The sequence below is a fragment of the Scleropages formosus genome, chromosome 22, assembly GCF_900964775.1.
Source record: "Scleropages formosus chromosome 22, fSclFor1.1, whole genome shotgun sequence".
Taxonomy (NCBI): Eukaryota; Metazoa; Chordata; class Actinopteri; order Osteoglossiformes; family Osteoglossidae; genus Scleropages; species Scleropages formosus.
The window spans coordinates 3,056,512-3,074,380 of NC_041827.1; positions in this window are offsets into that span (position 1 = coordinate 3,056,512).

The following is a 17,869-nucleotide window of genomic DNA, read 5'->3' on the forward strand; positions in this document are numbered from 1 at the left end:
GTTAAAGTTGACTTGCAGACCTTGTACTGTGGTTCTTGCAAACTCTGCATGCTTTAATAATAACTGCTTTGTAGACATATTTGTCCAAAAGGTCTATATCATTTATCTCACAGGTTTGCTGAAGTGTTGTTTAGGTTTCATTAATTTATGACTTTGGGAATTTCAGTGGGGCATGTGTCAGGTTAAGTTACGTATCTTGCACCTTCCTGGAATTATAAATGGCAGCCTTTTGCTCACAGCCCAGGACCTTTACCTCTACTCTGCCTGCTGCTGCACAGCATTCTTGTTTTTTTCTTCCAAAATACAAAGGTCAAAAGTATCATTGTGATGGTCATGTCTGCTGCTTGGGAGTTTCCACCTTAAAAGCACATATTCTTCTATTTGATGCTGTTTTCTGTCTTTACGTTTCGCCCACCGCAGAGATAAGACCAAGTGGAAACCAGATTTACGGTTTAATTTATGACCTGCAAGTCCAGCCAGATTAGACGTGATTGGATTGTTGGCGACACGTGTGACCTACAATCTGTGCTCCTCTTGTATTGGCAGGCGAGAGGGTCAGCGATCTCCCTGGGCAAAGGTTTCCATGGGAACGACCTCTGGATCCTCCAGCGTGCAGCTTTCCGCAGCTTTGGCTTGTCTTTAGTTCCTTTATGTCAGCCCCATATTCTTCTGCTCCAATTCCTCACTCCACTCATCTAAGCTCTTGCTTCCCTGTCCCTCACCCAACGTTGTTGTGCTGGACTGACTGTTCCGCTCTGCTCCGTGTCTTTTCATTTCATTTACACAGCCAGCTATATGCTTCAATTAATCTTCCTCCCTACGTGGTGGGACACAAGCTGCAGGTGCAAATGCCACCTTGTATCCCCTCAGCTTAGCTATACTGGATAACATACCTTATGAATGAGTAACAGGTTAAAGACTCATGCAGGTAACTTGGTGGTTTAGAGCTGCTTTCTTTGGAGTTGAATGACGGATTGTCAAACGCCATCTCCTGCTCTAGTGTCCTGCAGCAAGGTACTTACCCTGAATTGCTCCAGTAAAAATTGTCCAGTGTCATGGTCCTAAAGCCTCTCTGAAGGGTTGTAACCCACTGATGATGCAGCTGGGGTTAGTGCCCTCCGTGCTGGAGTTCAGGAATTGTCCACAGTGGCTTTCTCCAATGGAGTCCTTACTATGCATACATGCATATTTTTGGCATTCACATTATATAACTATTATCTATTTCATAGAATCAAATAATTAAAAAACACGCTCATTTATTGAAAGAAATAGTATTTGTGCTGTTTACAAATTTCAGTGTAAAAGTATTGTGTTTTACTGAAAATACTTGCACCATTATTTTGTAAAATTATAAAAGAACAATATTTTTTTTTGGTGCGGTGGCGCAGTGGGTTGGACCACAGTCCTGCTGTCCGGTAGGTCTGGGGTTTGAGTCCCGCTTGGGGTGCCTTGCGACGGACTGGCGTCCCGTCCTGGGTGTGTCCCCTCTCCCTCTGGCCTTACGCCCTGTGTTGCCGGGTAGGCTCCGGTTCCCCGCGACCTCGTATGGGACAATATTTTTTTTCTTCATTGGTTTTACTTTAGGTCAAAACAAAAGCAACATTAGAAACAATTTAAAAAAATCTGAGTCATTTATCAACAAGATCCAGAAATGGCACTGAGCATATTTGTGAAAGAACAGAGAGAAAGAACACACTGCTTTCAGCTGAATATTGGTTTTCCATTGCCACTCTGTGGAAGTCTGCATTAGACCTTCAGCTTCCGCTATTCATTTGATTCTGATACTGACTGAGTTCCCACTACTGATGTCTATGTCCCGATAAAGGTTTCCAGTCGAACAAATGTCTGATTGATCTTGTACAATTTGTGTTTCTGCTTCAGGTCCCACCACAATCATGTTAAGGAGTGGAATAACCCAACACAGTAAGTCTATGTTCTCAACTCCCTACATACTGTATAACAGTATGAGGCTGATAAGCAAAGTTTTCAAAAAGCTGGTCCAGCCCACTTCATTGGAAATGTCCCAAACTATTTGGAAAGCAGGGGGGCGCGGTGGCACAGCAGGTTTGGCCTGTGCCTGCTCTCTGGTGGGTCTGGGGTTTGAGTGCTGCTTGGGGTGCCTCGCGATGGACTGGCGTTCTGTCCTGGGTCTGTCCCCTCCCCTCTCTGGCCTTGCGCTCTTGTTGCCAGGTTAGGCTCCGGCTCACTGCGACCCCACTTGGGTCAAGCGGCCTCAGTCAATGTGTGTGTGTGTTTGGAAAGCAGTCCCCTTGGTCTAGGTTACAATTAGCCCTGTCGTTCCTGGTAAAATCTGTTAATGGTGATCATGTGAGTATGGCAGTGTGCCATGGAGCATTAGAATAAGAGTAGGTATCAAAATGAAACTTGGTAGTATAGCGGTCATAACTGCTGCCTTGGGACCCAAAGATCACAGCTTCAAATTTCACCTCTGGTTGTAGTACCCTTGAGCAAGGTACTTACCCTAAAAAAATTGCTCAAATGAAATTACCCAGCTGTATAAATGGGTAAATAATTTGAGGCAGATGAACATTGTAAATTGCTTTGGAAAAAGTGCCAGCTACATGAATAAATATAAATAATATAGTCTGCTTAGCTGGGGGGTGTGGTGTTGCAGTGGGTTGGACCAGGTCCTGCTCTCTGGTGGGTTTAAGTCCCCCTTGGGGTGCCTTGCGATGGACTGGTGTCCCATCCTGCGTGTGTCCCCTCCCCCTCCAGCCTTTTGCCCTGTGCTGGCAGGTTAGGCTCCGGCTCCCCGTGACCCTGTATGGGACAAGCGGTTCAGACAGTGTGTGTGTGTGTGTGTGTGTGTGTACTCTGCTTAACGATGCTTGCTTCCTTTAATGAAATTTTTTTTAAATGTGGTATTGATTAGTTTCAGGAGAGCCTTGCTGAACATTCAGTGTGACAAAGCTCGCCATGCTTGTACCTCCTCTAACTCCTTTATGCTTCACGAGTTGGCAGTTTATGTAGTAATACCTAGTGTGCACATACCTACTACTGTAATGCAGCCCCTTGCAGAAATATTCACACCTCTCGAAAGTTAGCACCAATTTTCTGGTTTGGAAAAGACACATAGAAATGTTCTCCCAGTCATTATTTTTATTGAGATCTATTTCACGCAGTCTGTTTCAAAAGCTAAAATGAGTTATTTGTGGTCAGATATTAAAAATAAAATCTGAAATGCACTGATTACACAAGTATTCAAACCCTATGTTCCAAATGCTTAAAATGGCAAATTGTTCCCAAAAAGAAGACATGTTGAGACAAAGCACAAGACAAAACATGTATCTTACCAACACGTTGACTGACCTTGCACACCCATCAGCCCATTAGCAGGAACAACTTATATACCTTTTCCAAGTTCATGTTCAGCAAAAAGGTGAGACATTCAGGTCAAAACAACTTAAACCTAGTTCTACGTGAAGCATGCAGGCATTGATAAAAATCACCTATTTGGAAGCCAAAGGTAAGATTTCTGCAGAAAAATCTTCATGATTAATTTGTTCTTAAAGTACTGCATACCAGAGGTTTGCAAGCTTTTTGAATAGACTCACAGAAGGTGCAGCACTAACTCAAGAATCCAAAAGTAGCAGGAGTTCTCGTGATAAATTGAGCCAATTTCTTCCAGATGTAAAGGATTAATAATCTTTTTACTGGCTGTAGAATAAAGGGAGGACAGATAGCGACTGGTATCTGTGTACAGAGGCGTTTAATCTTATTTCAGTCCACTGCGACCCATTGGGGTACATGTGGGAGGCTTTGTCCTACAATCCATGTATTGCAAACCTGCTGACTTGGTGGATATGGAAGGGAAAGGGAGCAACATCGTTCAGCTAATGCTCACCGCATGAGTTACACTGCTGAGGTTTCTCTGGGCAAACCTAGCACAGCTTTCACACTGCGACTTGCCATTGACTCAGGGTCAGAGGTCGTGTTGGGAGGCTTTGAGCTCAAGTAAACTCCTCTCTCCTCACCTCCACCTTCCACCCCCCATGTATCCCAAGACAGGACATTACTGCAATCATCATCCTGTAATTTGGGGATTGTAGAGTTAGAGTGTAAAAAGGCTGGTAGGAGGTAGGATGAATTAATGAGGGTTTCAGATACAGAGAAAGAACTGCTGTAGTCAGAGCAAATCCACTTAGCTTCTAAATCATGTTTTACAGCTCTATGTGGTTCTCTTAAACGGAGGAGGTCCAGAGACAGAACACCCTCAGTGAAGGTGCTGCCAGGGATCTGGTCTGGGAAACATCACTGGAAGCTGGGTGGAGTTCCAGGAGATGTGAGTCATCCCTGAGACCTCTGTGGAATACCAGCTGTGAACTTCCGTGTGTCTTCATCGTATGATGGCTGCTGACACTTCACAGAACATTTTAGGGGAAAGGTAACTTGTTTATAACGGAGCTTCCTTGGGGACGGGCCCTTCCTTGGGGACAGAGGACAATGGAGCTCTGGATGTTTAGAAACAAGATTTATGTTTCAAAAGCAAGCCTGAAGCAACCTTTGTTCCTCTAAAAGTGGAAGTTCACCTGGGCAGCTATTATGGTCCTCTTTCAGAGACTGTATGACACATCATTTCCTTCCCCCTGACCAGACATATATGTTCACCTTTTTTCACTCCTTGCTACTCTTTGAGGTTTCCATCTCTAAGGGAATCAAACTTCACGTGAGAAACTCAGAAGCCCATGTAAGTGCAGATAAAATATTAAAAACTGCTCCATCTTTGACTGTTTTGAAATGGGCCCAACATTGTTCAGCAGCAATTGCTACAGTCAGTCAGGTAGAATTGCTCTTAACATTTAGAACACATTCCTACAGCTGCAGAAGACCAAGACCTTTCACTTTAATAGTGATTTGGAGCACTCAATACTTCAAATAGACTTCAAGTAAGCAATGCTTCGAGGCAAAATTCGGCCCCAGATTTAAATATTTCTGATGTACCCGAGGCAAAACTTATCCAAAGATTGTAACTGTTCAAATATTAAAATACGTAAATATTGAAATCAGACTAAACCAGAGCCTTAAAATAACCACTTCTAACATAATCAGCTACATCCAGCGCAAAGCAGGTAATGTACTGCAAAGGTAGACCAGCAGGTGCACTTTCCTGATTCGTGCAGCAATGTATTGTGATCCATTACAATATGTGATTTCATGTGACAATTTGCAAAGAAAAGGTGGATAAACAAAAGCTGCTGATCACAGATATCTTCTCGGTCAATGGGTTCCCAAACTTGTTGGATACTTCTCACAAAAAAACGTTCTTGATGTCTTGGCTGTGGTCGTTGGGAAGCTTGTTCTGTAAATTTTTAATGGGGTTCAGGAACGGCAGGTGAGGTCAGTTTTTCCTCTGGAAGAAGCTCCTTGGTCTGGGTTCTGGTGAACACTATCATTTGGGCCTGGTGCTCAATCACGCATCAAATTCAGTGTCATGATTGTTATGTTGACCTTGACCTGCAAGCACTTTTTTGCCTTGTATAAAGACTTTGTGTCACATCGCAGTTGTGGAATCGCTTCATGTTGGTCAGTGTTTTTCCCCAAATGCTTGGAAGACTGGAAAATGGGAAGCATCAGAGAGTCAGTTCTTCATTCTTCAGTGAATGTCATGAGGGCATGCTTGATTTACCCTGCTGGAGTGCCTTTAAAGAACTCGTAATTCTTAAGCTGTGTGCCAAATTTCATCCTGTCTGCAAAGTATTTTTCTGTCAGCAACGGCTTAATGCACTGAACAACTGGCTCTCCTGAAATATCTGTTCATTTTCCTCACTGTTTCTTAGGGACAGCTGCTACTGTAGCGGTTATAGCTACTGCCTTTGGCCCCAGAAGGTTCTAATCCAACCCCCAGCTGTAGTACCCTTGAGCAAGGTACTTACCCTAATTACCCATCTGTATAAATGGGTAAATAATGGCAAGTTGCTTTGGAGAAATGTGATATATGTAGAATTACTTGATTACTAATACCCATCAAAAGAAAAAAAAAAAACATGCAGTTGAAGAAACCAAAGAAATTGTGCTCCAAATCAGGATCCAAGCGGAAGGTTTGTCTACTACCAGTTTGTTTTTCTCGCTCTTTGTGGCAAATTTTAAACCATATATTATTCATCTAATAAAAACTGTTATTTGTAACTACAGTCACACATATTCACTAGAGTGTAAAGAAGTCAAATCCAGTTGTTAGTAATGCCAGCACAAACAAGAATGCCAGCAAATGTTTCACATAGTGCACTAAAATTATTCATTTATAATTATTCAGACTTTTTTTTACGTGGTCGAGTTTTTTTTCTAAGAGGAATCGGTTTCAGTTTCATCTGTTGCAAAAATATTCAGTCTTTCTACGTCATTAAAAATGCAGATGTTTTTTATGGAAGACAATTTAAAACTCAAACTCATCAGACTTTAAAAGCCTGGTTTGCCAAAAGGGGTTTTGAGAAAAGCATTATAAAACTTTTGGGTAATTTCACTTTCTTGGGAACGTTGGACTACAGGAATGTTAAAACAAATCGTTTCCATTTGCCTCTAATTGTTAGGGCTTCTAAAGCAGTTGGCACAATCTGGTTGTTTATTCAGACCATAAAAATTTGAAACGATGCTTTTTTTGAGACTTCTCCTCTTCAGCTCTGTAGATGAAAATATTTCAGTGTCTCTTCGAAAGGTTTTTGCTCCCCTTTTACAACATGAGCCAAAAACGAGATAATCTAAAGGTGCTTGGCTTTTATAGTCATATTTTTAATAAAGCCTAAATTTCCACAGTTCTGTGTTACATTATCACACAGTGCTTCCATAAAGTATATGAAGCCCTTGTGTCCCTTAGTTTTAAAACAAAATGGATATTTAATGGGAATCACTCTTTCTCATGTGACATAATAGGTGTGTAATGACCAATTCCATATGTTGCTTAGATGAAATCATGCGTGTAGTAGAAACACGTAAGTAGTGCAGGTGTAAAAATAAGTGAAGCCCAAGTTGCACTGGTTACACCGGGTAGCTAAGTAGAATCAGGGATGTAAATCATGGTCATTTATTCATTTTGTGATTATTTAAGGTTTGGATTTTATGAGTTGAGTTTAATATTTGTAGAAGAATAATGACCATCCCTACAAGGTTCACACACTTTCAAGCAGCACTGTACATGAATTTTAGATATTAGTTTCCATTATTTTGATAGTAGGTCTCTGCTACTTCAAAGCTTTCATTATTTTGTTTATACTAAAATTACAAAATTAAAAACAGGTTATTTTAATATGAAAGATATTCGTTGCTCTGCTCTTTCGTTCCGAAGTCTCATGTAAATAAAAAAACTAATGGGCTCAAGTTTTTTTTTTTTTTTTTTAACCTGCAGTCATATTTCAAGTCTAGATGGTCCTGAAAATTAAACCTGCTGTTAATGTTTCTCAGAAGTGTAGAAATTCATTGCCATTCCATTTTTGTACTGTTTTGCAGCCAGTGTTGTCTTTGAGCCAAAAATAAAGGCAATCAGTAAATTGAGTAATTATTTGCGAGTCATGAGCAGTGGCAAACTAAGCCAGATACAAAAATTGCTTGTGCAGTGAAACACATCGACTTGTCCATACTGCATCAGCACACTCACTTCTAATGCCACGGCCTGCATTCATTATTTTTATTCCCAAGGGACTTCAGTGCCACGGCTCTTGGGTGGCCAGAACAGTGCCTCCATATCATTGGCATGAACTCTGCAAATGCACACGGCATGATTGATTGGACAGATGAGTATCAAAGGACCCTTGACATTTCGGAGCCGCTCCGGTGAAAAGCTTAAGCAGCCTGAATCTCAGGGATTATCTGAGGAGAGAGGGGAGTCTGGAGGAGGTAGTACAAAGAGCTGTCGAGGACTGCTGACGTTTGCCTCCAGTCCACCTCGTGCCAGTTCATCCCCGACACGTGCTTCTCATTGTCAAGAATAAGCCTGATGGCCACCAGAGTCGGCACCACTATCAGAGCCCTGCTCTCTGGATCAGACCCGAGTGACAGAGAGAGTGTGATGCACTGATGTATGGATGAGTGACCCAGTGTAAGTAGTGTATCTAGCAGTGTAAGTCACCACGGTGAATAAGATGAGTGGGCTGATAACACTACATAGAGTCCGTTGGAAGTCGCTTTTGAGAAAAGTGTCTCCTAAATAAATAAATGTAAACAACGTGTGCTGTGGTAACCTTCTGCAGTTCCTCGATCCACACGTAAAAGCAGACTTGACGTGCCCCCGGCCGTACAGACTCACTACAGGGGCTCGCTGAAGGACAGAGAAAATGCTCTCCAGATTTTTATCGTTGGGGACGCCAACGGCATCAAACACTAACGCTCATCAGATTGGCAGCCGGCAGAAGCAATTGTTCATTGAAAGCATCAAAGTGTTTACTTGGTTTGTAACCCTGTAACAAGCAGCTGTGGTTCTTCAGGTATGATACAGCAGGGCAACTATGTACCTTTTCCTCATTACAGTGGTTCCTGAAAGTATGTGAACCTCTTGTGTCCCTTAGTTTTACCATGAAAGGGTTATTTAATGAGGATCAGTATTTCTCAGGTGACATAATAGGTGTGTAATGACCAGTTCCACATGTTGCTTTAGAGGAAATCATGTGTGTAGTAGAAACACAGAAGTAGCGCAGGTGTAAAAAATAAGTGAAGCCCAAGTTGCATTGGGTAAACCAAGTAGGTAAGTAGAATCAGGGGTGTAAATCATGGTCATTTATTCATTTTATGATTAATTTAGGTGTTATAAGTTTAATATTTTATAGAAGAGTAATGACCATCCCTACAGGGTTCACACAATTTCAAGCAGCGCTCTATGAAGCTGTGGTTCAGAGCCTATCCTGCAAGCACAGGACGTGAAGCAGCATCCACCCTGGATGGGATATAAGAGAACAGCGATGTTTGTAGATGTTCCTTGTTGTAGCAACTAAATTTTAACGGCGTTTATTCATAATGGTGGCAAAGCAATATAAATCAATCATGGTTGTTTTTGTTGTTATTTTTGTTATTGTTGCTGATGTGCCTTTCAATCACATTGTGCTGTGCTGCTCAGACTGGTCTATAGGCAGCTGTTGTGACAACTGTTTATTGAGATATCGTTTGTTGTTCGATGTTTTTCCTTTTCCCAAAAGAAGGATATCATTGTATGTCATTGCTAGGAGGACTTCATGGACTTCAGTGCCACTTCCACAAGACTCACCAAACACAGCACAGGGTCCCCTGTGAATCCATCCAAAGAGAGCCGTTGTAAGGCACAGCACTCTCTCCGAAACATCGCACATTTATTATTCCCGTGGCTTTGTGCCTTTTTCTGACAGGACGGACTCCTTTGCATTCATTTGTCAAAATGATTGTTTATGGCAACAGGTACTTTGTTGTACAATTCAAATTAACCACCACATAAGGTAATTAAAGCATGCCAGGGATTTGGGCTTTACGATTAAATCTGTGCACACTAATTGAGGCTCCATCCCAGAGTTGGCAAAGGGTCAAAATACTTTTTAAATATGGTCTCAAAATAAGACTGAGCGTTGTAAGATTTCTTTCACATGAAAAAAGAAAAAGAAAAAAAAAAGCTAATTGTGCCTCCTGTACCGAAACCAATTAATCCCCTCAGAAATTACCGCTTCCGCAGCTTTCGGCTCGCATTAAGGTCACATTTATTAGGTTGCAATAAAATGCTGAAGTTAAGGGTTTGCTAAATATTTGTCTTGGTTCCACAGAAAAAAACCATGAAAGAAATGCTGCTCCCAGGTCATCCTTAAAGTATTTCTGAGGAATATTAGGAGCCTTGGCGTCTGAGCTCAGCCCATATGCTCTGAATCTGTGCGGTTAATCCATGTTCAAAACCCCCCTCCCCACCATATCTGAGTGCTGTGTGGATGCTTGCAGGCTGGGGTCAGGGATCAAGCGCAGACTTGACAAGATCTGGGCCACTTTTGGCACCCCCCTCCACTCCCACCGAGTTCCCCCCCCACTCCCATCACCCCACCCCCCCACACTGTCCTCCCTTGGACTGTTTCTCCATTGTCTGGCTGGGACTCCAGTTCTGCAGCAGCCAAGGGTAAAGGTGAGGCTCATTTTAGTGCACAGAAAGGATTTTATATGTAAGAAGAAATAAGAAAGTGAATTTTTTACATGAACATGGGGGGATTTGTTTTGTTCAGCTTCACTGGTGAAGCCTTGTTTTTCTCCAGCTGTATTGTGTCAGGCTCACACACACCATCTGAAACCACTTGTCCGATACAGGGTCGCAGGGAGCCGGAGCCTAACCCAGCAACACAAGGCTGGAGGGGGTGGGGACACACCCAGGATGGGACACCACTCCATCACAAGGCACCCCAAGTGGGACTCGAACCCCAGACCAACCGGAAAGCAGGACCTGCTGAAACCCGCTGTGTCACTGCACCCTTTGCTTGTCCAAAGTTGACCCAGGATTTTTCCACTGCCAAGCGCTGCTTCAGCCTGACCTCATGACAAATGTGCAAGCTGTTTATGTTAAAATCAAACATTAACATCAGACTTCGATTCCTTATGGTAAATGACATCATTCCAGCGATCACAACGATGGGGCACAGAGCCTTCTAGTCAGTAAGACCTTTTTTCTGGCTTGTGGCATTTACAGAGTTATGAAATGCCATTTTTAAACTATTTTGGCTTAAAATGAAAATGTTAAAAATATACGCATTTAAAGAAATATTACAATTGGAGAAATAAATGCTGATGAAAATCTTTATTAGTTTACATTTTCCTCATGATATCTAGCTGGAGTAGTAATACTTTAAACATGTGTAATGGAGTCAAATGTTTCACAAATACAATCTTTAAACACAGGGAGGAGGGTTACTGCCCAGATTCTTTGACCGCCCTCAGAAATACCTTTTTTATCTTGTTCCTTATGAATTTCAAACATGGTATTTTTATTGTTTATAAAAGAGGGTGAGTTACGCATGAGTGCACTGGTATATTATTACCCTGAAATATTTTTGTCACTAACCTGTTCTTGTCAATGAAACTAACATTAATATCCGCTTATGATCAAGTGGAAAAGCTACAGCAGTGAAACGGAGCGTTTAAAAGAGTAATTTATCCCTCCCAAGGATGACAGGTACTCTGCTGGAACGACCCTTCTGTTTTTGGGGTTTCATTTCTTCTTGCTGAAAAAGTGCACCAGTGCCAGTTCAGCAGAGACACTTGGGCTTCTGTAAATCAAATCTCTGCACTAATTAATTAACACAAACCCAGGCAACATTAGCATTGGAAAAGCTACATGAAAAGACTTCAAAGTTTCAGTCTAATTCTTACTTCTTTATTTATTTAAGTGCTCCTGCTTTTTGCTGCTGTTGGTCTGAGGGCTGCCACAAAATTTTATTGCATTGGATACAATGAGGTGGAGGACATGGTGGTGAAGTGGGTTTTGCTGGGTTCTGCTCTCTGGTGGGTCTGGGGTTCGAGTCCTGCTTGAGGTGCCTTGCAATAGACTGGCATCCCGTCCTGGGTGTGTCCCCCTCTCCCTCCAGCCTTGCGCCCTGTGTTGCTGGGTTAGGCTCCGGCTTGCTGCAACCCCGCTCGGAATGAGTGATTTCAGACAGCGTGTGGTGGATAAAATGACAATAGAGCATCTCGTCTCATGTGTATGAACTGGAATGGCTGCAGGGAACTGAGCAGTGCGACTGGTGCGCACATTGCTGCTTTTCACTCTGGGTGGCGCTCTTGTGCAACTTGACTGTGTGTTTGCTTTGCTGTGATTCAAGAAAGAAAACATTCCCTTTATTGTTAAGGAAAAAGGGAACACAGTTGTGGATTTATTTAGATCCCGCAAATTTTCCATGATTTAAAATTAAACAGATTTACATTCATAGAATTACTTAAAAATTAATCCCACTTTAGTAAAAGAGTGTTGTAATTAGTTGCCAACCACAAGCTGTTTAACATTTTCACTACTGTTTTACAGAGTAAAACTGAAAAAGTCCCTGTTATGACAGTGAGTCTTTCATTAGATTTTCAGAGCTCTACTCTTCATTGTTATTTTATAAATAAGTATAAAATGTGCTTTCTTTAAGTAATGGTTCCCTGCACAATAATGGTGCATTTCATTTCATTCTAGGTTTTTCCCCTTTGTAAGATTATATAAATACAATGAATTAACTGAAAATAATACCTGAAAGTATTAGTATTAATTTAACAACAGCATTTTACCACTGTGCCTCGCTGTAGCACTGCTGGCACAATAGTTTCCTACTATTACATTTTCCTTCAAAATATTTTGACTGATTGAAGTATCAACAATATCAGAATTGAAATTTAAAATATATTTCATATACTTTATTGAATGGCATATTTTTTTCAGTTTAATACAAGTATTTAAAGGGGGTGCGGTGGTGCAGTGGGTTGGACCACAGTTCTGCTCTCCGGTGGGTCTGGGGTTCGAGTCCCGCTTGGGGTGCCTTGCGACGGACTGGCGTCCCGTCCTGGGTGTGTCCCCTCCCCCTCTGGCCTTACGCCCTGTGTTACTGGGTAGGCTCTGGTTCCCCGCGACCCCGTATGGGACAAGCGGTTCTGAAAATGTGTGTGTGTGTACTAGTATTTAATTACTAATATTAATACTTAATTACTAGTACTACTACTAAGTAAAAAAGATGAAAGTATAATGAAGATTTCTTGTTGAACATGCACAACCATGGGTGCAGAGCCAGTTTTAGAAGCTGAAAAGGTAGATGTCAGAATTTAGCAGATACCAAGGTATCCTACAGTTTGCTCCTGAGCTGACTCAAGGCTGGGAGGTGGGGGGCGGGGGGGGATTCTCTTCACATTTCAAATACAAATATCATATTACCTTTAACGGGGCAGTGAACACTGTACACTTTCTTGCATAAATTCAAGTAATACAATCCACTTTACATTTATTTGCAAGCTAATTATTATCCGTCACAATTTGCGACAATTTATTGTATCACGTCAGTCAATAAAACTGAGATTGTAACGTGTAGTTCTGGCCTTGGAATAGAGGAAGATCAGTTCCCGCTGATGGATTTCTTTACAAATACAAGTGCTTTTTGCGTCTTTCCGATCCTTCCAGAACGGCGAGCAAGACCGTTCCGATCTGAGGGCTCCGAGAGGGACAGGGCCCAGCAGCGCCTACCCCCCTCAGCCCCGTTTCGTCACATGACCAGTGTGCTGCCCACACCAGCTGCCTTCCTGTTGGCCACTTGTGACCCCGGGTTTGCACTTTTCCATCCTCCCTTTCTAGCGCGCACCTCTGCGCTTGACCTGCCGGCATCGTCTGTCATACATACCCCGACTGAACACCTCGCCGATTGGCACACAGCCGCACTTCAACGGTACGAGAAATCTCAGACAGATATCAAGACAGTTACTGTGCGTGATTCTTAACCGCTTTCTGTAGCTTTAAAGTGTATCCAGGGAGAGCTGTATTCCTTCATGTAATGTGCTCAAGCTGTGGCCACCATATTCAACACAGTTAGCTGGCAGCACCAATACGTAACAATATCTCGTACGGAACCGCGTTCGCGGGAACATTTATCAAGCTATTTTAAGGCTTTACCAAGCAAAGGGCTGCGCTGTCGTTTTTTACTCCCCCCGGCCAAGTACAAAAGTGCCAGCACTCTGTGGTTGTTGCCGGAACACACTGGGCGCACATTACACTCTTTATCCACCAAATTCGCCCAGACAGCCCCAGGGACAGGTAATCCCATAATAGCCGTGCATCAGCCCAAAGTGCGAGGTGAGGAAAAAGCTACGGAGCACCCGGGAACCCGGCTTCTCCGGCTGACTGGCGTGCGGAGCCGCGAATGGCCTGCATCCCGCCTGTGGACGCCACCCGTTTGTAAGGGTCCTCCTTGTTGGGGAACACTCATCCGAAATGAACTTACTTATTAATTAACGTTAATAAGATTTAAATACGCACCACCTTCTTTATACGGCGATGAGGACAGCGAAAAGATACAGATCATTTGAAAGGAATGTTACGGAGTGGAAATCACACTCACAGCATGTTTTAATCACAAAAACCTCATCCTGCTGTTCTTTACTCAAACAACCCATGATTAACCTGTGGGCAAATGAAGCCAATGAACAGCTTGATTTAATGTGAAAAGATGTGTGAATCTGTGCACGAAGTGCTTAAGACATTCGTTAGGACAAACAGGAATCCTCAGGATTCAATTCAATAGTGCGAAATTTTCTGTAATTTCCAGGGGGTGCGGTGGCACAATGGGTCCTGCTCTCTAGCAGGTCTGGGGTTCGAGTCCCGCTTGGGGTACCCTGCAATGGACTGGCGTCCCGTCCTGGGTGTGTCCCCTCCAGCCTTCTGCCCTGTGTTAGGCTCTGACTCGCTGCGACCCCACTCAGGACAAGCAGCCTTTGTATGTGTACTTTAAATTTTTGACACAATTTTATGACATATCAGGCATTAATTAGTAAGAATTCATCTCATGCTTTTTATACTTTTCAGTCAAAAGTCGCAAAAGCGTAACTGAGTATTGAAAATATTTCCATTTTCATAAATCCAGTGAATTCATTGCAAAAAAAGTTATTTTGCACTATATTAACGTTTTAAAATTATTTATTACATTGATGTCACGTTAATTATATAAATGTACAGTATGACACGTCACACAGTTCCCAGTTATTGTCATTAAGTCTAATGACAATTTAAAGTAAATCTAAAGTCTCTGCTATCCAGTCATATATCTTCTGTCGACCTACTTAGGACTCTGTACGCTGTTCATCGACGGGATTTGGCTGAGCGAGGCTTTGCAGCCCACAGCGTCTGACAGAACCGGTAATTCTTTTTTTACAGGGTCATATAAACAAAATTTTAAAACGTCTCAATGGCTTTGAGTTTGTTAAGTGCGTTTTTAATCAGGGTTCCACATTTACTGTATTTTGACCTCAGCAATATATATTTAGCCATGGAATTTTTTTTATGGTATGAAATTTTGACAGTGTTCTCAGATTAAAAAAAAAATACACTCTTATTTATTCTTCAAAAGGCAATAAAATTATATAATTTGCAGTTATGCAAATTACGAAGTCATAATTTGTATTTAATCATTTTTAAATGTTTGCAAATGTTATAGCTGTTTAATGCTGTTAATGAAGCTTGAAATATGAGTATTATTAATTTTTATTTGTTGAGAAATGACTCACAGGCAAACAAATATTTTAATGAAAATACAAGTAAATAAAAACAAAACTTTTTAAAACATTTTAAAACATTTTCATCACCATGAAAATGATTAAGAAGTGTAATTTTGAAGGAAAAAAAAAAATTGACACCTAAACAAACATGACTGATGATGATTTTTTCTTAATGTATGAACAGCAATAAAATCCAGAATTATTCTCCTGCATTTTTTTTTTTTTTTTGGGGGGGGGGTCTATTGGATACAGCCACTGCCTTTCACTTTAAGGAAAGTTTAGCATGTTTCAATCTGCTGCTTCAGTATCTCTCAGTATCATTGATCAAACTTGATTTCTTCTCTTTAAATGTATGTTTAAATCACAATAACAACTTTGGCAGCTTTTTTTCTATTTAAATTTTTATTGTGTAGCATTACAATGATATAAATAATGCCAGTGATTGTCAGTAACTATGACCTAGCTTTACTCGTGTACATTGACTTGAGTGAATAATCAACAATAGTAATATTGAGCACTCATACATTTTGAATGTACTTCTTACTGAATAATTCCAAACTCTGCGTACACACTGAAAGACTTATCTTTAATTAGCTCTTTTCTTATTTAAAGAAAGCGCTTGCATGTTAACAATCAATATTACTTAACAATGAATTAGTAGCACAGATTTTTATATGTAAGGAATGTGAATGTTTGTCCTATGCACAATTTCTTTATTCTCACCACCAGACTCAAAGGAATTAAAAATACTGATACTGCTGCCAACAGCATTCATGTTTTCAAAAGGTGAAAATTGTAGATTTGCTTAATATTTTCAGTACAAATTAGAATCTTTACAATGATAAGAAGCATATTAAAAACTAAAAACGAAAAAAATCAGTGCACTGATAATTATACAGTGGTGCCCTGGTTTTAGACACCTAGTTAGAAAGTACTGATACATACATACAGTAAAAGCTGCACTTTGTAGTCACACAAAATTCCTTTGCAACAAAGAGGGAAACTGACATTCTTTTAGTTTTAAAGGCCGCTTTCACTTTTGGTTTTGCCGAATGCATTTAATTAAATCCTCATTAGAGGAATCTGTCCATTCGGCAATAATTTCCTCCCCTTCACGGAATCCTGCTAAGCTCAACTCTGAGGTCACAGAAAGCACCTTCTTCATCCCTTGAATAATATTAAAAAAAAGCAAATTACAGCATTTTGCGATTACCAAGTTATTTTTCATATCTAATAAATTACACCATACATCAAAAACAATGAACGATTCATTTTAATTGTTTTTTTCTTATAATCGCATACACATTTATTTTTTTCAAGTTTTACAAGTGATTATTTGAAACAAATGTAAAAGACTACTAAAAAATTACAATGTTTAAAATACATAAAACCACCTTGGAGGAAGAGCACAGAAACTCATTAAAAAAGGTATTTTTTTAATTATAAATTTAAAAAAGAAAAAAAATTATAGTGACAGAAATTCTATAAAGTGAAGGGAATCACTGTGCTTCCTTATACATACAAATACCTCTTTGGTTTTTCATGAAGTCATCAAAGTATAAAATTACCATTAGAAATGTGCTTTTGTCCAGATGTTATCAGTCCTTAATAGGAACTGATAATTGCTAATTTTAACAACAGCTTCACAGATGGCACTTTATAGGCATATCTCATATCTTGGAGCTATGAGATTCAAAAACATCATTTTCTGCTTATTTGATAGCAGAGGACTCTGTCTGCTTGGACAGCCTGTGGCATACTCAATTAAATTACTTTAATTTACATTCTCAAGTGACCTTCTGGCAACTGTAGCTATTCTTTTTTTCCCAGAGAAAAATTATTGCATGTAGTAATGATTGATACAAATTATACCCTGCAATGGAGAGGCACCCCATCCAGGGCGTACTCCCCAGCCTTGTGTCCAGCAAGTCTGGGATAGACTGCAGACCACTGTGACCCTGACTAGTTCAAGCACTTAGCAAAAATATGTGAGTGAAATAAAGATTTTTAAAAGCTGAAAAAACTTGCACCACCAAAGTGATATCCTGATTTTTACTTACATGTGTCTTATGAAAGTTGTGCACTGAAAAGGTAGGATTCTGACCTCAGGTGTTGCACATGGAGCACCAGCAGCCTCCATGGTCCTTTATTTTAGCACAATGTTTTTTTTTTTTTTTTTGTTAAATCATCGTTTATGTTTTCCATCAATGTTGACTTTAATTTGAGAAATAATGAGAATTAATAATTTCTCCCCAAATTCTAAGCATACAGTGTTTTGGTAACCCCATGTTTCCCTCATCACAAAATTTAAATAAGCAATGTAAATAAAGCAATAACAAAAAAAAATAACAATACCACCATTACATGAGAAAAAAAATATTTCTATTTAAAGAACATTAAAATTGAGGGTGAAAAAAATGATTTCATGGACAAACAAAACATAACAAAAAGCAAATCATATGTTATTTGTCTTATATAAAATGTGTACCTCCAAGTACTCAGTGTTTCACTGTGAAAATGTCATATAACAGCAAACATTTGAAGTTAAATGTCCATGAGGATAAATCATAACCCCCCACACAAACACACCAAGGCAGTCATTTTTCAGCAAATAGAACCTGCTGACTTCAAACTAACTGCATGAGGACCATTGTGCTGCTGGATTGTGTTTTGTCATGTACTGCTTGGCTACAGGCGT